At 33.8% G+C, this 26,635-nt stretch overlaps 1 protein-coding gene across 23 annotated transcripts in view; it reads left to right on the forward strand.

The window, feature by feature from the left end:
* ZBTB20 (zinc finger and BTB domain containing 20) overlaps positions 1–26,635 on the forward strand; it is an 811,121-nt gene that overhangs the window by 87,397 nt on the left and 697,089 nt on the right. For 2 of the 23 annotated variants that reach the window (XM_050781929.1, XM_050781927.1), the window contains exon 2: positions 7,037–7,130. The exons of 19 other annotated variants lie outside the window; for them this stretch is intronic. The gene's annotated coding sequence lies outside the window, so the exon portion shown is untranslated. Of the gene's footprint in view, positions 1–720; positions 7,131–26,635 lie in introns of those variants that run through there. 2 more of the 23 variants (XM_050781933.1, XM_050781923.1) reach the window with 1 other exon arrangement.

The following is a 26,635-nucleotide window of genomic DNA, read 5'->3' on the forward strand; positions in this document are numbered from 1 at the left end:
GAATCACTTGAACCTGGGAGGTGGAGGTTGCAGTGAGCCAAGATTTTGCCCTTGCACTCCAACCTGGGAAACGAGAGCGAAACTCCGTCTCATTAAAAATAAATAAATAGATAAATAAATAAATAAATAAATAAGAGAGAAAATTACTCTTAACTTCGAATTCCACACCCAAACTACCAATTAGGTATAAGGGTAGAAAATTTTTTTTATTTTTAGACACATTGCTCTCCAAATATACCCCCCACATTTGCTTTCTCAGGAATTGTTTCAAGGATATGCTACATCCAAATGAGGAAAAACTGAGGAGGAAAGACCAAGATAGAGGGTTCAGGAAACAGGTGATTAAAATGGGATGAGAAACGTGAAGGGAAGTTCCTGGATAACTTCGGTGCATTGATCTTAAAAATAAGCAGTCTTGGCCGGGCGCGGTGGCTCAAGCCTGTAATCCCAGCACTTTGGGAGGCCGAGACGGGCGGATCACGAGGTCAGGAGATCGAGACCATCCTGGCTAACACCGTGAAACCCCGTCTCTACTAAAAATACAAAAAACTAGCCGGGCAAGGTGGCGGGCGCCTGTAGTCCCAGCTACTCCGGAGGCTGAGGCAGGAGAATGGCCTAAACCCGGGAGGCAGAGCTTGCAGTGAGCTGAGATCCGGCCACTGCACTCCAGCCCGGGCTACAGAGCAAGACTCCGTCTCAAAAAAAAAAAAAAAAAAAAATAAGCAGTCTTTACTTGAGCTAGACAATGGAGAACTCCAGAAAGGGATGTCTTAAGGGAAAAAAATTGGAATAGGATTCTTCATGTGTAAGAGTGTGAAATATTATATTTGTAGAGGTTTTACATTTTTGTTGCAAACATTGGGAATGGGGGGGCAAAGTGACAATATTAACTCTAGGAAGGAAATATTGTTACTACTCAAGGTACCAAATGTATTCAAAAATACTACTTCACTGATTACTGGAAGGATGAAAGAAAGGGAAATGAGGTAGTGTCAAAGAACTAAGTCTTCTGCCATGATAGGAAGTTAATATGTCTAAAATTTATAAATAAACATAACAGTATAAGCATATTATTTAGAAATGAGGCAAACACTAGAATGAGTTTTGGCAGAGGGTCAAAGTTTTGGATACGGGATGCTGTATTTTGTATAAACTTTGTGGTCCTATTTAACTGGTAAACTGTGTGTGTGTGTGTGTGTGTGTGTGTGTGTGTGTTGCTTTGACAATAATGAGAAATAACTAAAAATTCTAACAGATTTCTAAATGCTATGAGCTGAATGTTTGTGTCACCTCAAAATTCATATATTGAAAACCTAATCTTTAATGTGACAGCATTTATACATGGGACCTTTGGTAGATAATTAAGCCATGAAGGTGAGGCCCTCAAGATGGGAATAGTGCCCTTATAGAAGCTTGCTTCAACTCCATCTCTTGGCCCTCCATCATGTGAGGACACAGTGAGAAGACTACTATATGCAAACCAGGACAAGGGCATTCACCAGAACCTGGTCATGCTGGCATTCTAATCTCAGACTTCTCAGCCTTCAGAACTGTGAGAAATACATTTTTTTTTTTTTTGTTAAACTCTGTTGTTTAACCAAGTGTGTGGTAATTTATTATTATTGCAGCTTGAACTAAGATACCAAGTATTTTGGACTTTGATTTTTCAGGTAGTAGATTAACTCATGATGAAGTGTATATATTTTCATTATCTGCAGGAATTAGAGTTATACCTTGACATTATATTTGAAGGGGTTTTCGTATGCTGTTTGAATGGTAAAAGCAATGATGAAGAATCTAAAAGTTGTTGCTACAATTCTAAGACCTTAAATATATGTTACAAAATTTAAAAAGGCATTAACTATTGATAGCTAAGGAGAAATAAAAAATGACAGATAAACTTTCATTTGGTTTGGTAGGTATAATCCTAAGACAAATTAAACATAGTTGCTTTGTTAAACAAAGAATAGTTTCCCTTCATTCTAAGTAGTTTTTAAATACTTAATATATTTCTCCCCTCAAAAACTTTGCATGGCTAGTGCATCTATGCTCACGGAATGTTTTAACTGTTTGCTGACTCATTAGCTATTCATCTGTAGCTAATATGAGGCACTTTTGTTGTGGTTTACAAAAATATGGAGGTTATGTGATTTGGTGCATGCATTTCAGAATTTAGATTGTCTTTTAATAATCAAAAACATGCTTTGCCAAAAATCTAGTATGAGTGTGCTCAAAATATCAAGTGACTTTTGAATTTTTAAAATAAAAACATTCCAACAATAAAAACCCAACAGCAAACAAACAAAAAACCCTAGAACTTGTCTTGTAAACAAAAGTGTTTAGCAGACATCCTTAAACCTCCTTGAGGGAAATTTTAGAACATAAGAGAGGCAGAGACCAAGATAGAAAGGGGGGAAATTTCTCCTTGAATTTTTCTTTGAACCAAGGACGTTTGGTTTTGGGAGGAAAAGAAGGAGAGAAGAAATGAAGAAAGAACATGATTTGTCTCAAAGATTTATTTTGTAATTGATTGTAGCTTATAAAGGTTTTCATTGATAGTGTATGGGAGAGAGAATTGTAAGTTTCAATGCTGACACTTTGAAGAGTTGCCCTGTTATTGCAGCTGCTTGGGCAGCCTTGCTCAAACATCAATGGTGCATTGTGGCAGTTTGCTCTGCTTCCCTGTTTCTGATGGACGTTCTCCAGGCAGTGAAGGGCAAAGGGGCTGGCAATGCTGGTAACTGGCATAATAGGAGTTGTTGGATCAGTTTTGAGTGTATGTGTGTGAACTGAACATTTAATGACAAATTCTGTGTTATGGTTAGTCTAAGCTGAGTATCAGAATGTACTTTATGTTCAATTAATGTAGACTGGAATATATTTTTATATTGTCATTTTATAGCATAGAGTGCATAATGTTTAGGGTGCATAATTTGTAGTGGTTGGTAAAAAGGACCAATGCTTGCAGCCTGAACAAAAAAAAATTCAAGATGCACTCAGATATAATCACACTGAAATATTTCCGTCATAAAATAAATAATTGACTTTTACTGCTCATAATATTGTATTTTTTTAAGGATACCCATATTAAATAGTTTCAGCTGTTTGTGAAAATCTGTTCTGATTTTTTTTTTTGCCCTCTTTTGTGTGTGTACAAGAACACTCTAATTTACTCTTTTAGAATCATAAACTTTTAGAAGAGATTTGAAAAGTCACCCCAGACTGCATAGATAGAGGCATTACTTAGGAGAATATGACGTAACGTTCAGAGATGACACAGAGAAGGGAGAGATGATGAACAAATATTTTGCCTATATTTTTCTTTGCCAAGAAGAATAATCTTCAAATTAGAAGAAATGAATGGAAATCAATAAATTGGTTAATAGGAGACTATTTTGGCAAATTTACAATCAAAATCCAGTTTGGTAACTTTTATTCAAGAATGATATTGACCATAATTTTTAAAAAAATTTGCATATTTATATAATGTGTGTTTTTCAAAGCATCACAATGTATGTATTCACTGAATCCTTATGGGAATCCTGAAAAGTAAACAGGGATGACTTTGCATTTTACAGGTGAGGAAACCAAAAGGAAGCAACTAGCAAGTATTAAGCAGTAGGCGGTAGGTCATACGTTTTCACTTATTCTCATTTAATAATCACCATACCCCAAGAAAATATTGTGTCAACTGAAAGTAAATATTTTTTTTTCAAGCTATACTACTGTCTATCAGAGCAACTGGAATCCAAACCTATGGACTTTTGCTCCAAAGTCTATACTTTTTTTTAACTGAACATCATAACTTCCAGAAATGATCACATTTGGAGAATTGGAAGATATAAAATAATAGACACAAGCAAATATATAAAATATTAAAGATAAAGATGAATTATCTAACCTATAGAGTTAACTTTATCTCCTGCAAAATTCTGAAATATTGAATAGATTATTTGTGAGCATGTAGAAACCAAGGTGTTATTTTACCAAGAACAAGTCATGTCATACTAATCTCATTTCTCCTTTTCTGATAAAGTTAACTAGGTTGTTAGCTAAGAAAATTTTGAAAACATATATATCTTGGTGTAAACAAGGGATTTGACAAAATGATGGCAGTTGATTTAGGGAGATTCATAAGTTATTTGAAAAACTTCACCCATATAGTCTTGTTTAATTTTCTTTTCTAAGGCAAGTATTTGTGAATAGCCTACTAAATACAAAGCAATTTACTATCCACTGTGGGATACCTTTTTTGAAAAAAGAGAGTGTAAAACATGGAAGCTCCTTTCAAGAACTTAATTGCTTAGTATAGAAGCTAAGAAGAAAAATATAAATCACATAAATGCCCTGTGATGAATATCTTAAGAAAGAATCCTCTCAGCATGGATCTGGGGAAAGCCTTCCTGTAGAGGTGGCATGTTAACTGAAATTGAATTATGGATAGGGTTTGCATATAAAGAAATAGGGGAAAAGTTTGTAAGTGATAACATTAGCTCACATTCATTGACTATATATTGTTTCCTTTATTCTTCATAACAATCATTTTGAGGTAGATTCTATATTATTATTTCTACATGGACATAGTAATATGAAGTCAAAGATGCTTTAAATATAACTTGCTTTATAAACTAGTTGGATCAGGATTTGAACTTAAGACAGTTTACCATAGATCTCATTCTCTTAAAAATAGAATCAAGAAAATGGGTGTTAAAGAGGTTGTTTGAGTAATGATACAAAGTTCAACATGGCTAGAATATAGGTATGCCCAAAGGAAGATAGTAAATGACCTTGTTTGATCTTGTTGTCTTAAATAGTATTTTATATATCAGTGGTTTGGGTGAGAAAATAAGGAATTGCTATACAATTTTCAGGTTGTTCAAAGATAAAACACTGAATAAATATAATTCTGGTATTTTATTTCAAAATATTAACAACATAACCAGATACCATATAAAAGACATGGTTGTCTTTTTTATATATATATAAAAATATGTATCTTATATGGCATATATTTATATACCATATAAATATGGTATATATTTATATTTATACCATATAAAAGACATAAACCCTGAAATTTGTATGACATAATAGGGAGAGGTATACACTTGAAATTAATGTTTTCTGTTGCATAGAAAAAATTTTAGCTTGGATATACTTTCCTGATCATAATGTACAGAAGGGAAACCTAAACAGAGCACCGTGATCACACTGAGATTAGGAGATAGAAATTTAAATTCAGGGAGATGAGGCAGTAGAATTTGCAGGTAGAATACTGGAGGAAGGGAGATATACAGACAAGGAGCTTCAGAAATCTGCAAAAGGATTGCCTTGAGCCTATTGAATGCTGAATATTAAACTGTGCATACTTTGGGTAAACCTCCAGAAGGCCAGCAAAGAACAACCAGAGAGCTGAAGAGGTGAACCACTCCTAGAGCTTTCGGGGATGGGAAGTGTTTGAGTTTTTTTCTGCCAAAGCGGAGAGACTTTGTTAATAGCCAGGGAAAAGAGATCCCAAAAAGGATAATTCTTTTTCAGTAGGGCCTAACAAGCCTGCCCTAATAGAGCTTAAGAATAAGACTCAAAAGAACCAAACTGATTGCAAGCTATTAACCAGCCTGCCAGAAAAATGTCTAATAGTCTAATACTTTGTAAAGGAATTTAACAAAATTCAGCAGTCCAACAACAAAAAGTTTATGATGAATGACATCAAAATAAAATTTACGTTACATGATAAAGCTGGAAAATGTGATATGTAACTGGGAAAAAAATTACCAATGAAAAAACATTCAAAAATGACAGAGATGATGGAATTAGAAGAAAAATATTTTGTAACAGCTATTATAAATATGATCAAGGATTTAAAGGAAAACTTGACTATGATGAAGAGAGAAATGAGTGACATAAAAGGGAACTAAATGGAACTTTTAGAGACGAAAAATATATTTGGAATGAAAAAGTTTACTACATTGGTATAACAGGATATTAGATACTACAGAAAAAGGATTAGTGAATGTGAAGACATAGCAATAGAAACTATCCAATCTGAAGCACACACACAATCTGAGAAAAAACATTGAAACAGACACACAAATATAACCTCAGAGATTTATGGGACACTACAAAGCAGTTTAACACGTATGTTAGTCCTAAAAAGGAGGTGGGGAAGGAAGGCTGAAAAATTACTTGGATAATGAAAGGCTTTTATATATATATATTTGTGTATATAGTGTATATATATTATATATAGTATATAATATATAGTGTGTATATATGGTAAATAAATAAAAATATATATAGTAAATAAATAAATATGTGTGTGTATATATATATGGAGTCTTGCTCTGTTGCCCAGGCTGGAGTGCAGTGGCGCATCTTGGCTCACTGCAACCTCTGCCTCCTGGGTTCAAGCAATTCTCCTGCCTCAGCCTCCTGAGTACCTGGGACTACAGGCAACCCCCACCTTGCCTGGCTAATTTTTATAATTTTAGTAGAGACGGGGTTTTGCCATGTTGGCCAGGCTGGTCTCAAACTCCTGACCTCAAGTGATCTGCCTGCCTCAGCTTCCCAAAGTGCTGAGATTAGAGGCATGACCCACCATGCCTGGCCACTGAAAATATTTCAGATTTAACTAAAACTATATTTACAAAGATCTAGAGATTTCAACTATAAGTAAGAGGAGAAAAATGAAGGAAATGGCATCAAGACACATGATACTAAAATTGTTGAAAACAATTGATAACAAGAAAATCCCCAAAAGAGACAGGAAATGGAGGCATTACATACAGGAGGAAGACAAAAATATTAAATACTTCTTGTTAGAAACAATACAAACTAGAAGACTTAGAATTTCATTGGTATGGTTTGACTATGTCCCCACCCAAATCTCATCATGAATTGTAGTTCCCATAATCCTCGTGTTGTGGGAGGGACCCATGGGAGGTAATGTAATCATGAGAGTGGTTACCTCATGCTGTTCTCATAATAATGAGTGATCTCTGATGGTTTATAAGGGGCTTTTCCCCTTTTTGCTCAGCACTTCTTGCTGCTGCCATGTGAAGAAGGATGTGTTTGCCTCCTCTTCCGTCATGATTGTATATTTCCTGAGGCCACCCCAGTTGTGCTGAACTGTGAGTCAATTAAACTTCTTTCCTTTATAAATTACCCAGTCTTGAGTATATCTTTATTAGCAGTGTGAGAATGGACTAATATAGACATTTTTAAAATGCTGAAAGATAAAAAGTCAACCTAGAATTCTATAAAATAAAGATTTTTGGAAAGAGAAATCATCACCCACAGACAAGCACTACAAGATGTGTTAATGGAGGTTCTTCAGGAAGAAGGAAAATGAAACCAAGTAAGATGGAAATTTATAATAACACAAAGTAAAGAGGAGTACCAGAAATAGTAAATACATGAGTAAATATAACATACTTTTTTCTTTTAAAATTTTATTTAAATGATAACTCTTTGCAGCAAAATAATTAACAGTGTATTGTGGGTTATATAGTAGATGTTTGACATAAATTACATAAATAATTGGAGCAGGAAAATAGAAATGTGTTGTTGAAATGATCTGATATTATATATGAAGTGGTATATTATTATTTCAAGGTAGCCTTGATAAGTTAAAGTTACATATTGTAAACCTTACAATAATCATTACAAAATAAAGAGATATAACGATAAGGCCAAAATAGAGATAAAATGGAACATTGGATACTCAACTAATTCAAAAGAAGGCAGACCAAGAGAAAAAAAAAATAAAGAACACATGAGACAGAAAAGACATATGAAGTTAAAGTTAATGGATTTAAACCTATATCAATAAATGCAATGACAAAAATTGCAGTCAATAATTGCAATGACAGTTGCAATAGCAGCTCATCCACCGGGGGTGTTGGAGAAGACAGAAGGATGATGAAATGGTGTTGACTGTTTTGACTCTATAATAATTTTGAAAAATATGTTTAAGTAATTAGAATATGTATATTATTTTTATTCTAAACAGAGAATTTATACAAGCACATATATTCTGGAATAGATAAGCTCAAAGTATGCTGCAACAGAATGACTCCAACTCCTTGAGGCTCTCATTAGACACAAACCTGTTATTGTTAAGTAGCTATGTCTCAATCCAAATTTTCTGGCTAAGTAAAAGAGAATAAATTCTTTCTTATTCTACTTCTTTGCTCCTCCTTTTCTCATATTAAGCCCAAACACCCTATAATGAAATATGGATAACCACTTACGTAAATGGTATAACAAAATTGAGATGGTAAGATTTGGCTACTAAAGATCTAGGTAGCTTTATGATTTATTATTTTCTGGATATAAACAGAAGATCCTCCTGATGCTATCCACATACCCTCAGGCAACCATTAGTATAGTTTGGTATTTTAAAAATGACTTTTGAAGAGAAGACACTTTTTAAAATGCAAAAATGGCAACATATAATACATATTATTCTATAAGCTAACTTTTTAAAATGCAAAAATATGAAGATGCTTGTTTTTCAAGTATTTATGTGTATCAGTGCCCATGACTCTTTGCAAATCATGCATGACTTGTATGATTATTTCTTTAGGATAAAATCATTGCCAGGTTGCAGGGGCATGAGTGAGCACATATAGGGTTATGATGCATATTGCCAGAATACTCTTCAGAAATGCTTTACCTCTCACAGGATTGTGTTAGTTTCTCTACCCCCTCATTGATACTAAACATTTTCAGTCTAAGCCAAGGTAAAAAGTGATACCCATGACCTTTTCATTTTGTATTTCCTTTATTTTTTGAGTATCTCTTTATATGTTTACTAGTCATTTGAACTACTGTGAAATTTCTATTCACTTACTTGCATGTTTTTTATTCTGCTGTAAAAATGTTTTACATACTCCCATACATGCTTATATGTATCTCATTATTTTGTAAGACTGTATTTTAAAGATATTCCCTTTTTGACATATATAAAATATTTTCACCCTTTGGCATTTGACTTCTAACTTTTATGTGGAATTATTTACTCTAAAGATGTTTTCAGTTTTTAGGTAGTCATATCTCTCAACTTTTTGAGGTTTCTTTACCTTGGATTATGCTAAGGAACATTTTTCTACCCCAAAGCTATGAAAATATTCTTAGTGTTTTCTTATAATACGTTTATTGTATTGTTTTCTATAATTAATTTCAATGCTCTGTATTTATTTTAGTGTATGAATTTCACTTGCTTAGCTAATGAAGTAAACATGAGCCAGCAAAAGATTATGAAACATGGTAAACTTCTGTGATTGATAATGATAAAGTTATAATATTAATAGAAAAATAAAAAATGACATTCATTGAGCTTTTATTGTCTTCTAGGGACAGTGTTTTTAAAATTCTTTATCTTTACAACAATGCGATATGTTAGATATTCGTATCTCTATAATCTCATTGTAACGGTGAAGAAACAGATTCAGTAGCTAACCCTGATTTTTCATACTGGGTGTTTGCTATCTATTGTCATATAACAAATTACCAGAGACTTAGCAGCTTAAAACAACAAACATTAATCTTACTATTTCTGTGGGTCAGGAATTTGGGGGCTGCTTTACTGGGTGCTTCTAACTCAGAGCCTCTTATAGGTTGCAGTGAAGGTATTGGCCAGGTCAGTGGTCATCTAACGAATAGAGAAATCTGTTTCCAAAATGGCTTAATCCTATGGTTCTCGGTAGGAAGTCTCAGTTTCTGACCACAAAGTCCACTCTGTAAGGCTGCTTGAATGTCCTTATGACATGACAGTTGGTTTCTCCCAAAGCTAGTGGTCAGTGAGAGAGAGAGGTTACCAGGAGGGAGCAAAATATTGTAAGTTAGAGGGAGCAAAAGTTTGTAAATTAAAATTACTCTGTGGCTATATATATTAGTGATAAGAGAAAGAAGTCCAACAAACTGGGACCTTCATTGTGTACATGGCTTTGTCTCAAGGAGCCCCTGGAATGTTTGTCTGCTGTCAGGAATACATGGACTCCTATAAAAGTTTTGATTTCTATAAGAACTCAGACCTGAGGTTGAAGACCTTCTACATGAATTAGCAGGAGAATTGAGGCAAGTCCTAACCCTTCTTATAATTAATTTCTGCATTTTCCTGATGCCTGTAAGTCACTATAAGAGTAAAATACTGAGTGTGAAAAGCATAAAGAGCTAAGAAAAATCAAAATTATTGTGTTACTTTTATGAATACATGTAGGGATATTAATCATCCCACTATGGACCAACCTGGGAGCCATTCCTAGTTTTTTATTTGTTTTATGATTTATAATAATCAGAGTGTCAAATCAGTTGATTTTGTATTATCTAAGTAATTGTTGCTTGCACGATAATGGTTAACCTTAAATATTCCTCCTGTTTGGCAAATAATTAATTATGCATTATTAATTTTCACTGAACTATGTAGTCTTAGCCTAGAGAGACTCAAAATAGAACATGCTGTAGTGTTCTAATGGAATACTTGACTGGGAAAAGATTTGAGTTGGGGTTCTAATGCTGCTACTGAGTAAGTGCAAAAATGTGAGATAATTCATACCATCTATCTAAGCCTAAGTTCTTCATTTTTAATATTAAGACGTTAGTTGAGAAGCTTACAAACTTGCTATGATTCAAATTGTTGAGCTTAAATTTAAAAAGTTTAAAGAATAATTAAACTGGATGACTATTCAGTGCTTTCCCGGAAATACAAATGAAAAAGAACAACCTATGTTGAAAGTTGACATGGTGGCTTTTATTGCTCCCTATAAACAGATCATTTGATATTTTTATCATAATAAGAAGTATTTTTTCACAGCTATTTCTCTATAGTTTGTGTCTTCATAAGTTGAGTCATAGGCTTTCTGTCTTGGGTGTGTGAAAAGCATTGTGTATTTTTCAATGCCTCACATGTTAAAATTTGGAATATTTAATTTTACAAAGCAGATATTGATTAATGGGAGACAGTCGGCTACGATTATGCCTACAGAGTAAAGAACTAATTTAAACAATTTAACATGAAAGCCCAATTTAATTGAAATTGCAATCATTCGTAGTTTATGGGAGAGTTTTTTGCAATGTAGTGATAAACCAACCACAAACTAAACCCAATAAAATCTTTGCAACGTGTCGTAATACCAATACATTCTGTTGTTTTCATCCTTTCTTCCTCTATTTTTCTGGATATTATCATCTTAATCTCTTAGAAGTTTGATTCAGAATTTAAGAATCAGACTGGTTTATAGGGCATTCAAATAATATAAGCAGAGAACAAATTATTCGCAGGTTTCAATACAGAAATTCTTAAATTATAGAATGTATATGTATTCTAATGAAAGTTAGGATGAAATACAGTAGAATCTCTTCAATAAATGTAAGTTGATATACACATATTTAATTTACACAAATTTAACTATATGCATTCATTTAAAAAAGAAATTTATATCAAATTATTGAGCAAGTACTCTCACTATTCCACTTAAATAAGCTCTTGCTGATTAGTGAACTCACCGCTCTGAGAGAGATTGGAGTTATGGTTGGCTTCCATCCCTGTTTACTTCTCAGGATGTGGGCATCTTGCCATTCTGAATGGTTCTAATATTTGATGACACCCAAAAATACATAGCTTTGACCTAAAACCAATTCAGTTACTTTATATGGTTTTGAACTGAAATAAAAGCAAAACAAATAAACAAGAAACAGTTCCAATGAAGAAGGAAAAGAAAAGCTCTGTTGGATTCATAGGGAGAAGATTTATAGTCTCCAATGTGTTACATCTTTTAAAGGGATAGATCAAATATTTTAAAGTCACTATTTCTCGTTTGGATTTCACAGGAAAACAACATAGGCTTTGTTTTGTACTTCTTTATCTGTGGTTAACAATATGTAGTTCAGGGTGAATTACTATTCTTGAAAGGGGAGCTAAAATGGCTAAACCACAGCAGAGAGAATTATAGGCAGTGATGTCAGCATTCAGATTAGCCTTCACTGTGGGTTTTAGTGAAGAGTACAAAAAACTGAAGAGTACAAAAAACTGAATGACCATAGAGATTGATTAGCTATAAAGATTTTTGAAATTAATTAAAAATTCAATTAAAGAAAATTGTTATTAATAAAAACAATTCAAACATCAAAATGTTTACAGTGCTCATTTTACAGTGATGGGATTCTGAATAATTTTATTTTCTGAAATTTCTAGCTTTTTGCATTTTCTGAGTTTCCTATGATAGCATTTATGGTTTATAGTGAAAATTAGATATACCTCAAACATGATAACAAAACTCTCAGTAATTTAAATTTATGATTTCTTAAATTAGCTCACTTTTGTGTGTGTGTGTGTGTGTGTGTGTGTGTGTGTGTGTAGGATAATCAGTGATAGGAATGAAAACTTGACAAGCTTCTTCATGAACAAGATATTTGTCTTTTAGTTAAACTTTGCAGGAAGATGAATTTCCATTTATTATTAGAGCATAATTATAATCTCATCTCTTTAATTCCATATTTCTTTAGTATACGAGATAGTACTGTGGTCTAGTCACTTTTTTTTTTTTTTTTTGAGAAAGAGTCTCACTCTGTCACCTAGGCTGTAGTGCGCTGGCGCAATTTCCACTCACTGCAACCTCTAACTCCCTGGTTCTAGCGATTCTCCTGCCTCAGCCTCCCGAGTAGCTGGGATTACAGGCATGTGCCACCATGCCCAGCTAATTTTTGTATTTTTATTAGAGACAGGGTTTCACCATGTTGGCCAGGATTGTCTGGACGGACCTCGTGATCTGCCCACCTAGGCCTCCTAAAGTGCTGGGATTACAGGTGTGAGCCACCGTGCCTAACCACACTTTTATCTTTAGAAAGTTTTATATATCATTAAATTGTGGCTAAAGTCTCATCAATTAGGATTTCACTGGTATCGTTTGGCTCTGTGTCCCCACCCAAATCTCATGTTGTATTGTAATCCCTAATGTTGGGGGAGGGACTTGGTGGGAGGTGATAAGATCATGGGTGCGGATTTCCCCCTTGCTGTTCTCATGATAGTGAGTGAGTTCTCACCGAGATCTGGTTGGTTAAAAGTGTGTAGCACTTCCCTCTTCACTTTCTCTCTCCTGCTCTTCCATGGTAAGCCATGCTTGCTCCCCCTTCACCTTCTGCCATGATTGTAAGTTTTCTGAGGCCTCCCAGCCATGCTTCCTGTACAGCCTGTGGGACTGTTAAGTCAGTTAATCCTCTTTTCTTCCTAAATTACCCAATCGGAGGTAGGTCTTCATAGCAGTGTGAAACTAGATGAAGACAGAAAGTATAATTCTAAATGTATGATAATTCTTTGGAAAAAGAACTTGCTGAAATTTGTCTTACAAAAAACGGGTTTGTCAAACACAAAGATACTATGGCCAGCATTTCCAGAATGATTTCTCGCCAGTTTAGGAGAACAAACTATTTTAGGAGAACAAACTATTATAACTGTAACAACATTAATTCCTGTCCCAACAATTTACTAATCAATAGCTCTTACTTCCTATGAATATCTATGTATTCATTTAAAAAAGAACCTCTTCATATTAATCCTGGCCCCTATTAGCTTTAATTTGTTGGTCTCTAAACTCCTGCCCATCTATCATATCAGCTTAAGCATCACTTTCTCAGTGAAATATTCCCAAGCATGTCAATTTTTTTTTCCTCAGATGCTATCATGGAATCTCATTTTTCTCTCCAAAATCTATTTATAATTATATAATAATTTTACGATTATTGATTAATGTCTGTTTCCCACAAGGCATCAGTAATATGAAAACAGAATTGTGTCTGCTTTTTTCTTCTCATTGTCACCATAGGAACTAACATACTACCCAAAATATAATAGGACCTTAATAGTCATTTAATTATTATCTAAATGTCTGAATGAATTATTGAGTGAATGTAGCTAGCAAAAATATTTAGCCAAGATACCTTAAGCTTTAAGTTTTAGTATTGGGGTAAAATTTCTGTTAAGTCATTAATAATTTAAATAACAGCATTTTGGAATTTCTGAGTATTGGAATTGAAGCTTACACCTGAAATTGAAGATTGTGCTAAAAAATGATAGATCATTATTTTAAAAACAAAAATTTGTAATTTTGTCTTCTTATGATTTTGGATTGACTTTGTTTTTCTGTTGTTTCTAATAGAGTTGTAGAGTAGCTTTCATCTTATTACCATCCTTTTATTGTTACCCTTTTCTGTAGGGAAAACTACACAGTGATATTTTAACCATATGTCCGTATCAGTGGACATATTGATCATAGCCTTTAATCAGAACTGTCATATGCACATAAAAGTTTTGGTAAAAAGTTCCCTAAGTTTACATGCCAGTTAGCCTGTATGCGTGAGATGGTATGTGACTGCATATTTATGGTAGGGATTATAGAAAGTGAAATAAAAGTTAAGAAATCATTGAGAGATTCAGAGGACCCATAGGAATGCATATATTCTTAAAGTATCATAATTAATAAAATATATTAAAATTGTTTTTATATAAACAAACATAAAAGTGTTTGATAATATAATTCTAGTTTTGATTTCTAAGATGAAGAGAGCTTAATTCATTCACTTAATCATATATTTATCAAATGTCATACATGCCCCCAAATAATGTAAGTCTAAGTTAATGAATTTCATATTTTATCATAAAAAACCCTTTTGAAGGGAGCTTTAGATATGAGAGACAAATATTTACTTATAATTTCATAAAATATGCATAATTTTAACTAGTCATATAAAATAATATTTTAATTTACTAATATTAATTTTCAATCCTAACTTTGTGAAAGTTTTATTCATATTCTTCACATACATTTATAAAATTAGTACCTTTTCAGTGTTTTCTGAACCACATCATTTTTGGTTTTACCTAAGTTATTTTAGTTATAACATGTTTTAAATTCATCTTTGATACTGTCACTTAAAATTTCATCAGAAGACACAAATACCATTTCCATAACTCTATGGGAATTTTTTCAACACTTGTTCTTTAAGCATATATTTATGATCTCTACTATATAACGATATAATCTTTTGGCTATTTTATATGATGTTTGCGAGGCATATTTAAATCAGCATCTAACATTTGCAATTGTGAAAAAAGATTCCAGAAATAAAAACTAAACTTGTATTACATTTTATTTTGCCTCTATTTTTAACTATTCTAGCCGATTGACCTGTAAAGCCGTGACAAACCAATACCAATTGAGGTCATTTCTTGCTAATAAATCTTTCCTAAATACTGCTTTGTTGTTTATAAGAAAGTAATTGGAAGTGTGGCCCATAATATGAGAGTCTTTCTTCTGAGAAATAACATTGACTAAACAGTTTGCCTTATACCGGTTGAGCATCCGTAATCTGAAAATCTGAAATAACATACTCCAAAGCCCAAAACTTTTTGAGCACTGCCATGATTCCAGAAGTGGAAAATTTCACACCTAACTGTACTTGAGAGGTGCACAAAATTATTATAAAATATTGTACAAAATTACTTTCAGGCTACATATATAAGGTATATGTGAAACATAAATTTTGTGTTTAGACTTGGGTTCTATTGTAAGAATATTTCATTATGTGTATGCAAATATTCTAAACTCTGAAAACATCTGAAATATGAAACACTTTGGATAAGGAATACCCAACTTGTATTCTGAAATATATTTAGTCAATACTTGTTCTTTGTCTAGGTGCTAGAAATACAAAAGTAACCACCAGATACTCCTTTTCTTTGAGAATGTATGGTATAGTGGGAGAGTCAGGCAGGGCATTGGACATTTTCAATATCCTATAATAATTGCTGTTGAGTGATAATTTCTCTCTCTATATACCAGAGAGGTATAGAGTCACAAGAAGGGCCACTTAACCCAAGTCAGGGAAGACTTCTTACAGGACATGATGGCTAACAGAGCACTGAAAAGCTGAGTAGGAATTAGCCAGAGTTACAAGTATTAAGTGTCTTATAAGAAGAGAAACAGCGGCCGGGCGCGGTGGCTCAAGCCTGTAATCCCAGCACTTTGGGAGGCCGAGATGGGTGGATCACGAGGTCAGGAGATCGAGACCATCCTGGCTAACACGGTGAAACCCCGTCTCTACTAAAAAATACAAAAAAAAAAAAAACTAGCCAGGCGAGGTGGCGGGCGCCTGTAGTCCCAGCTACTCGGGAGGCTGAGGCAGGAGAATGGCGGGAACCCGGAAGGCGGAGCTTGCAGTGAGCTGAGATCCGGCCACTGCACTCCAGCTTGGGCGACAGAGCGAGACTCCGTCTCAAAAAAAAAAAAAAAAAAAAAAAAAGAAGAGAAACAGCTTATTAACAAGCTTAGCATTAAAAAAAAAGTATATGACAGGTTCACGGGTTTGCATATCGTTCACATAGTTCAGTATGAATGGAGTAAGTTTGGAGGTTCAAGTATGTGTACCTGTGAAAGGTGAGGTTGTAGAAGCAAGCTAATACATGCATGGATTGCTATAAATCCTTTTTTACATAGAAGCCTTTAATAAATACTGTTTTATATATCATCCAGAAATTACTGTTTTAAGACAAGTGCTAAATAAATGCTCAATTTAAGTGTAAATAACAATTTAAAAATAGTCACATCTTTATAAACAAAGGGCAAATTGTTGGTTTCACTTCCTATTTGTGTGAGAAAAGACTAATGGATGACCTTTCACAATAGTCTTTAATACATAAACTTTGTGAGAGTAGCAACTGTGAATTTGATTCATTTTGTGAAGCTTATGGTTGCTTTGAAATGTACATAGTGATAATCACCTCAACATTTGTTTTAATTTAGTCAAGATTATTTATCTTACCTGAAATGACAGACATTTCTGTTGGGATACTATTATGATTATCATTATGATTTATCAGTATAAATCATATAAACCCAAGGCCCTGACTTTGACATAGGATTTAAACTACATTAAATAGGCAGACCTTGAAATGGTCTCAAAATGAGTTGTTGCATAGGCTTGTGTGGGAACTTTTCTATCTGAGTCAAACCAGGTCAGGAATATAAAGCTAACTGAATTGAGATAGAAATAGTAGATTTGTGTGTATGTGAAGATGTGATCCAATTAAGAAAAGATTTAGGATTTAATTTAGAAAATTTTGTTAGCTTTTTTTTTTTTTTTTTTTTTTTGAGACGGAGTCTCGCTCTGTTGCTCAGACTGGAGTGCAGTGGCGCGATCTTGGCTCACTACAAGCTCCGCCTCCCAGGTTCACGCCATTCTCCTCTCTCAGCCTCCCGAGTACCTGGGACTACAGGCGCCCGCCATCATGCCCGGCTGATTTTTTGTGTGTTTTTAGTAGAGACGGGGTTTCACCGTCTTAGCCAGGATGGTCTCGATCTCCTGACCTCGTGTTCTACCTGCCTCGGCCTCCCAAAGTGGTGGGATTACAGACGTGAGCCACCGTGCCTGGCCAGAAAATTTTCTTAGCTCTTAATAATTATTAGTGTTGTTTATTACAAAATCATGAATATAGTATTTCTGGGACTGAGGAATTATCACAATTCCAGGTCATTGTGTGGAATGCAGGCCTTGTAAACAATTTCATTATGCATGAAGTTAACTTTAGTATAGTGAAAGCTGTTCACCACCAAATTAGATCCTGAAACTGATTTGCTTGTGTTTATCTCAACCAACCGTCATTTAAGAGGATACAGTATATATAGTATGTCTGGGTTAATATGTTTTACATAAATTGCAGATTGTTTACATTTATTAAATTTTGCATTATTCATTGTTACCTTTCTATTTCCAATTCACAAAAATGTATCAGTAGTTTAAAGTAGATTCATTAAAATATAAAAATATGAAAATTCTAACAATAATTTACAATAATGATTATAAGTATAAATAGTGAATAGTTTTCTGGAGCAATAAAATGTACATTTAATAAGTGCTGGGAGAAGTGAGCATGCAAGTGGAAGGATTTCGTACAATCGGCTTAAGAAGCACAAATAGAAAGCCCAGTGACAAATACCAGCAGTCCTTTTTCTTCCTGGTTTCTCTGGTTCCAAGTATGTTGTCTTTTCTCAAACTTTGTCAAATAATCAAAGGAAGCTATTGAAACTTTGTTTTTGCCATTTTACTGTTTTCTGGTACAAAATAGGTGACTTTTATTACTAAAGGTGAAAAGATCAAAACTACAAAGACTTCATTCAGAATTGTACTCCTCATAGCAAAAACAGTTACAAGTAATGTGCAGGATTGCTTCAAAACTAGTAAATCAGCCTCAAAGATGATGACAAATATGTTCAGTGGGAAAGCAGAAGAAAGTATTGATAAAATTCCTTTATCATACCAAATTGTTGGATTTTGCATTATATCAACATATTACTGTATTGTGGAAAAACAGATACTATCTAACGTATGTGGTAGCAGATAATTAAATTTTAAGTTGGAAGGTCTAAATAAGCTCTTGGCATTTGTTCTGTGAATATGTGAAGAAATGCTTGATGACGTTTGTTTTTCTTATCACTGAAAACCCATACTCTATAATAGATATTTGTGTGTGTTTGTTTTTAATAATTATTTCCTGAGCTGTGATGTTGATTGAGAACGTGTCATTGTGACAGTATGGAGAACCAGACTTGCCCATAGCAAGGAGAGGGAGGTTTTTACATGAATGGAAATGTTGTTTTTTAAAGTTATTTCATAACCTACATTTTGCAACTATGAATGAAAAAATGAAAAAATATTTCTTCATAATACTTGTTAATCCTATAAAAACTATTCCTATAGTTTCAAGTAGTTTTATTAAGTCATACATATCAATCCTTAAGTAGCCTTGACATATTAATTTAAGATCAACAAGATTTTTAGTTGAGGACAAGATAGCAGAATTTCTTTAGAATATAAATTTTGGTACCTATGGCTCAATGATCATTGAGAACATGACTCTTACCCAAAATTTGATGTGTTTACTCATTTGGGGGGGAAATAATTGATGCCACATTATTAAGCCCTTTTAAAAATAATCTCCGGGTGCAAAACATGAAGAAATACTTTTTTTTTCTAACAACTTTATAGGACTGAGTGCTGTCAAAAGATGAATTAAGAATCCATTTTTTCTCCATCTTCCAAGTTAAAACCTTCAACGTTTTAGGTTTATGTGTAATAGAATTTTTGACTTAGCATCTGTTACATTTTGAAGGTAGTCTTCAGTGAGAAACCTTTTCATAACCTCTGGGTTGATGCTTGTTGCAAATTATCTAGAACTACCTGACAGAGCCATCTCGAATTCAGTATTAATCTCAGTGACCTCGAAGTATGTCATGATTTTCTGATTCAGTAAAAAAACAAAGAGATTTTAAAATTATTTTTCTGGATAAAAATTTCACCTGATCTATGGCTCACACAATTTATCACTGAGCCAATTAGAGGTACCTTGATGAAAGATTGTAAACAATGGCATTCCTCCAACTAAAACTGGTGGTCCACATGCTTGTTGAACCCTCATCAAGTGATCTAGCAGGTGCCAACAGTTTGAGAACAGTCTTATAATCTTAAAATATGAGGAGAAAAAAGAAGTAGAGAAAAAGATTTGGATCAGAATTAGAATTTAGGGAAAGAATATGTCAGTAGTATAATTAAAGAAATAATCTATTCTGAAAATATTTACTTTTTAAAAGGGAGGGCTAAATAATTTATTTACATTCTCTTTCTCTCTTATTTGGTTTTTCTTTTCCTGTTATAAAACTCTTCCATGTTAGTGCTGTTCTGAAGAACTTTATAACACCATGAATTTGACTGGATTGATTGCATTTTACTGTTTGCCATTTTTTTTTCTTTAAGGAGTCTTAAGGTTAGTGCAGACAATAACAATATCTGTAAATAAACTTCTAATAAATTCATTGTAGAAAGGTGTAGTGTCTTCATAGTTTTAAATATATGACTTTTTATTTGTTTAATTAAAATGAAATCAGCTATGTAATCTTACTTATAAAAATGATGTATGCTTATTGTAGGAAATTCGGCCACTACAGGAAAATTATATAGACAAAAAATTACTTGTTTTTTAATGTTTCATATCTATGTAAAAATATGTATTTATGTTTACATGCAGATATAAATAGGAACATATACTACATGTTTTGTAGTTTATTGGCATTAGATATAGAGAAATTGAATAAGAATGTTCAATGTGACTAACTTAATGAATGGGATTCACGAGTTATTACAGGAAATTGTATGTTGGGTCCCGCAGAGGCTTTTGTGGTCCTGCGTATGGCATGAAGATACTTCATTAAGGTTAACGTCTATCACAGGAATGCTAAGTATGATTTGCTGCTGTATATCCTGTCTCATGGGTATAGCACATTGCTGGCTGCGATTGATGTTTAAAGAGTGTTCTTCCTTTTCCTTATTCATAGGCATACCATTTCCTTTCTGTAACACCTACCGGTTCTACCAGTGCAGAGCAGCAGGAGCTCTAATGGCAATACCACCTACAAGTGAGTGCATACTGTCAGCCAGTCATTGTTCTGGATTCTTCTTAAGCATTATTTCTTTTAATTCTCACAGTATCCACATAATGTAGTTATTCTGCCCATTTTGGGGATGAAGAAAATGAAGTTTAGATTGAAAGTAGCTTGTGTTCTTGATAACTTTGTTAAACAGTCTTAATAAAATACTATCTCAGGTATGCTTTAAACTTGGCACTGCCAAATATGATTTAATTGGTGTAAGGCAGGTCTTTGGCATTGGTATGTTTTAAAAGGTTCCCAAGCCATTCTTACAGTAGCCGCCATTGGAAATCACTGATATAGATAATAACCAATTTCATTTTTTGCAAAAGTTTAATAAGTAGTCATTAAAGTTTACAAACCAACATCATCTGGTTTAGCTGTCTTTTATTTCTTTACTGTCACTTATTTTGCCTTTCAAACTAGCCAGGTAATAAGACCGAGTCACATTAAGCTTTGCCTTCTCATTGGAGGTCTGAAGCTTGGAAAACAGTATGCCTGATACTTATAAATAAAATGAATGTATCTATAAATCAAAATCAGCTGTCTGAATTTAGTTTTTTTTTTTTTTTCTTCTCACTGCAAAATAAAAGAGGGTGAACCTACACTGATTGGCTGGCAGTAAGAATACCAACATTTAGTCTTATGTGATTTGAAACTTCTTGGAGAGTGTGTTAGGCCATTCTTGTATTGCCATAAAGAAATACCTGAAACAGGTTAATTTATGAAGAAAAGAGGCTTAATTGGCTCATAGTTCTACAGGCTGTACAGGAAGCATGGTGCTGGCATCTGCTTGGTTTCTGGGGAGGCCTAAGGAATCTTACAGTAATGGCAGAAGGCAAAGGAGAAGCAGGTACTTCACATGGCAAAAGCAGGAGCAAGGATGTGAGGAGGTGCCACATGCATTCAAGCAACCAGATCTCATGTGAACTCACAGTGAGAGCTCACTTATTACCAAGGAGATGGTGCCAAGCCATTCATGAGGTGTCTACCCCCATGATCCAAATACCTCCCACCAGGCCCTCCTCCAACACTGGAGACCATATTTCAACATGAGATTTGGAGGGGACACATATTAAAACCATAAGAGACAATAAATTCTGAAAATAAGGGCTTATGAATGCAAGGAATAGTGGGGGAATATTAGTGACAAAGAAAATGTGGAGTAAAACTTTGTATCTCAAAATTCTGCTCCTATATGTTAGATGCTCTCTTTTTTTCTGGTTTCAACTACTTTCATTTATTTTATTATTTCTTCTGAGACCAGAGTTTTGCTCTGCTGCCCAGGCTGGAGTGTAGTGGTGCAATCTCAGCTCACTGCAACCTCCGCCTCTGGGTTCAGGTGAGTCTCTTGCCTCAGCCTCCCGAGTAGCTGGGATTACAGATGGCTGCCACCACACCCGGCTAATTTTTTAAAAAAATTTTTAGTAGAGACGGGTTTTCACCTTGTTGGCCAGGCTGGTTTCAAACTCCTGACCTCAAGTGAGCAGTCTACCTCGGCCTCCCAAAGTGCTGGGATTACAGGTGTGAGCCACCATGCCTGACCTTCAACTGCTTTTTAAACAAATTATTAAAAGACGTTGTAAACTCTTAGACTATGTTTTCAGTGTTAAAACATGAAATAGGCTCATTAATTCTTATATAGAAAATTTATAATTCAATATTTAAAGCATTGTCAACATGACTTTATGGGTAGAAGCAATATTTTCAGAGCTAAGGCTAGGAAAAGGACATGCACTTCTGGAAAGCTGCAACCAAAAGCTGGAAAGGCCAGAAATTATAGAGATAGAAGTTAATGAAAATTTTTACTAATGACATCTTCAGTTAATTATTTTCTCCCTTTGTATTAATAAGGCCCCAAATCTTAGATTTAATTTAGGATATCAACACTTATGATCAAAGATAATAGTCCCCTTTCTCTTTGCATACTTTTGTATTTGGTTTAAAAAATGGAGTATGATCATAACGCATGGAAAAGATGTAGCTTATTGGTGAAGATCTCATGGATAATTTTCAAATTTGGAAGAAGTAAGTTTATATTTCTTTCTTGATTTAATTGGGTCTTACCTAACAAATTAACTTTCACTGTAAAATAAAATTTTAGTTTTTAATCCAAAAAGGGAAACCTGAATGCATTTTGTATGAGTGTGGGTATATATGCTGAATTTGACCAGTTTGTAAATCAGTAAGTGGGTAATTCAAGGTCAAACGAAAACTATTCAGTTGGGGATAAGGGTGGGGTAAGAGAATTTAATTGTTTTGGAATGTACTCAATAAAAATATTTCTTTTTTTAACTCTAGGAAAATATACTGGATACTTTGTTTCTAAACTCATTGTTGCACAAATAAATAAAGATGTTTTAAAATGAGCTCTATTCTTTTTCAAGACCTAAATGGAAGTTTCCTCTGCATTTGAGCAGACTTCAGCTACTAATTTGCAGATGAACTGATCTGTTGGAAAGATTTTACATATGGACCTTAACATGTTTTACCTTTTATAAAAAAGTGAACATAATGTTTTAAAACTGGCATTTTTCTTCACCGACGGCATAGAGTATATTGTGATAGGGTTTTAAGTAGTTGGAACACTAAATTGAGCTTTGAAAGAGAATGCTCCTATCAGCTCCTCTTTTTTCAATTCCTCTGTACATCTCAAATTCCTGTATTGCTCTGCTTATGACTTTTGCTTTCTTTCTTGTTTCATAATGCTAAAATGGCATGGTCTCAGTCTGGTTTAGTTTGTCTTGGTGGAGAGTATCATCAACAACAAGAAAAACGAGGACAGCTGTTAAGGGATTGGATTCTTAGCTGGAGATGGAGTGGCAAGAGAGGAAGGCAGAAATAAAAGTTACCCCCTATCTGTTAGAATAAACTCTTTAAAAAAGGAAAACCTTATTCTCATAATTCAAGCAGGCTCATTGTAGCCGCTTTCCCTCAGGAAATAGACAGAGGGAGACCTTCCACACTACTAAATAAACAATTCTACTGTTGAGTATTCAAACTTTTGTGTCTAATTTTAAAGGCGTGATGACATGGGGCAAACAGAACTGCTTCTCTATAAGGAATTTATAGTTATTTGGAACATTTTACATCCTAAGTTACAAACTATTTTTGTGTTTCTTACTAATCATGTTAACATATTATCAACCAAACATTAAAAATATATAGAGCTTCTCCAATGTAAATTCCTTGGTATAACTAAATATTGGTCATAATTTTCTTTGACATATAAATTCTTCCAAAATAATTGTTAGAAACCATGGGCTTAATGAATATACAATCCAATTTATAGCATTTGCATTCTCTTCCTCTCTGTTTATCACAGAATGGCATTAGAATCATTTGGTTCTATCATTTCCTTGTCTTAATCTTGTCCTAGTTCTCAATTGTTTTTCAGTTGTGAAACATGACAAAGTGAACCAAAGACTGGATTTGTAATCCAAAAACTAGAGTTTTGGTTTTGGTACTATTATTTATTAACTGTACCATATAAATTGGGAAAATAATTTACATGAGCCCCAGTTTCATTCCTTGTAAAATGTGAATTGTAATGTTTGTCCATATTGTAATGGTGGTAATTGAAGAAGAGGAGAGATGGTGAATATAAAATTACTTTATGAATTTTAGGTGTTTTACATATGTATGTATTATTATTATTTAAAAACAAATGGCAACTCTTGAAAGAGAAATTTAAGATTCCATTGAACTCAAGGTTGTATTTTTAATTTTCTCCAAATATTTTTATAATCCTCAACTGCCTTTTCCATCATGCACCAACATGGGCTTTACCTCTTTTAAAAAATGCATGTTCCCCTTACAGTAGTCTATTACTTCATGCCAATCAGTCTAAATAGTACATATTCATTTAATGGGATTTTTGAATAAAGGAATTATTTAAGTCAAAAATACAGGCTCAGAAATAGTAACTGATGTTATGAAGACTTGGGCACTCTATGTCGCCATCTAGTGCCCATTAATTTACCCTTGCTGGTGCCAGTAATTTGAGGATTCCACTACCCCTGAAATGTTTCAAGGCAAAAACTAGTATTTATAGAAATGAGTTTCTCACACATGATGCATATATATTGTCTAAACTGCAAATGTGACCATGTCACCTTTCTACTTGAAAACATTTCTTTGTGCGCAAGGTTAAACCCAAACACCTTAGCATGGCTTATATTGACCCCAGATATTTAGTCATGATCTACTTTGTCAATCTTCTTTTCACTCTTTCCATACTGTATGCCTCACATTTCAGCTTTACCAAATTTCTTGCCTTTTTCACTAACCACACCATGTACTTTCATGCCTCTGAGTACATAATGCTTCTTCTGCCTGAAATATCATTCCATTCCCTTACTGTCTAGTGAAATCCTATTAATCTTTTAAAGCCCAGCTCAAATATCACCTCCTCAGTGAAGTCTTCCTTGATTCTCCTGGGAAAGTTAAATGCCATTCCAGTGTGCTCCCAGAGCACAGGCTTCTAGAATAAGATCTTACACTTTGGAAATGATTATTTTTGGGTGTCTGCTTACCCTGACATATTATAAGCATAGGCTTTGTCTTATTCTCTCTTTTTGTATGCCACTTGGCAGTCTTTGGCACATACCAGGCTCTGAATAAATATTTGTTGAATGAATGACAATGATTCAATCAGTCAGTGAGTCATTCAGAATTATATAAAGCCATACCATTTGAAATTTAAAAAATTATGTATATAACTTTATTATTATTTTTAATTGACAAATGAAATTGTATATATTTATGGTGAGCAAAGTGATGTTTTAACATATATATATACACACTCAGTGTGAAATAATCAAGCTAATTATCATCTGTCATCTCACATATTTATCATTTGTGTGTGTGTGTATGTGTGTATATGGTGATAACATTTAAAATCTACTCTCAGCAATTTTCAGGTGTGTAGTGCATTATTTATTACCAACTATATGTTATCATGCTGTAAAATAGATCGCCATAATTTATATCTCCTGTCTAACTGAAATTTTGTACCCTTTGACCAACATGTCCCCATTCTCCACACCCCCCAAGCCACAACCTTTGGTTACCACCACTATTCAAAAAATAACTTTTGAAAAGCAATGTCCAGTGCATAAACTTCTTAAATTGGGAAAATGAAAAACTTTTTAATACTTTGCTGATAAAAATCAGACAATTGTAGGTTGATAACTGCAGATTCCAGGCCACATTGGAAAAACATCCACCACTCAACATTATTAAGTATTTTAATTCTGAGCTTTGAGAAGACTGATAGAATCATATCGTATAACTGCTTTAAGGGTAATCTAGGCCAACTCCCCACTTTTGGCATAAACACCTCCAGTCTCTTTATGTTGACTAATATTTCAAGCAACACATCATCTGCGAGCAATTCTGATGTTGAGAGGTTCTTATTTACTTTGAGTTGAAACTATATCTAGTATTCTCAACCCATCATTTTATTAAGAGTATATCCCTTGGGAACGTATAGAGTAGTCTCATTTGAAGTTTTCAAACATTTGAAACGTTTTCTATCCCGATTGTTTTCCTAATCGCACAGTCAACATGTAATACCCTTGATTCTTTCTGCCATTCCAAATATGTTATGATGTTAGTCTTTCACCCTTCCTTTTCCCCCTTCTTAGAATATTATTGTGCTTCTGGGTCATCTGTATCACAGTATTGATCATGCCATCTGACCATTGCTGATGAGAGTGGGAATGTCATCTCCCTTATTCTAGATACTGTTATTCTGTCAGGTCAGTTTAACATTTAATTGGATTTTTTCAGTACCCATATCACATGGTTGACTCATATCTGACCTTACTGGAGATGCTATCTCATCTTATCCGAGGATACAGTAACAGGTCATTGAGATATTATCTAGTTATGATGTCAGAGAAGAAGGCAATAATCTCCAGTAAAGGGAGAGAGTGTAAAAAAAATAATAAAAGGGTAAAAAATTGCATAACTTAGATGTAATACAATGGCTAAAAGGTGGTGAAAATATTATTTTAAAATGTTAAATCTTTAGATGTTACCACTTTCATATTGCAGATGTGTGAAGCAAATGTTGATGATAGTATTTAGAATTAAAATATTAAAATTTTAATTTTAACATTTCCTTTGAATATAATGATGTTAATAGTTTACGA

Source organism: Macaca thibetana, chromosome 2 (genome assembly GCF_024542745.1).
Source record: "Macaca thibetana thibetana isolate TM-01 chromosome 2, ASM2454274v1, whole genome shotgun sequence".
In the NCBI taxonomy this organism is placed as follows: domain Eukaryota; kingdom Metazoa; phylum Chordata; class Mammalia; order Primates; family Cercopithecidae; genus Macaca; species Macaca thibetana.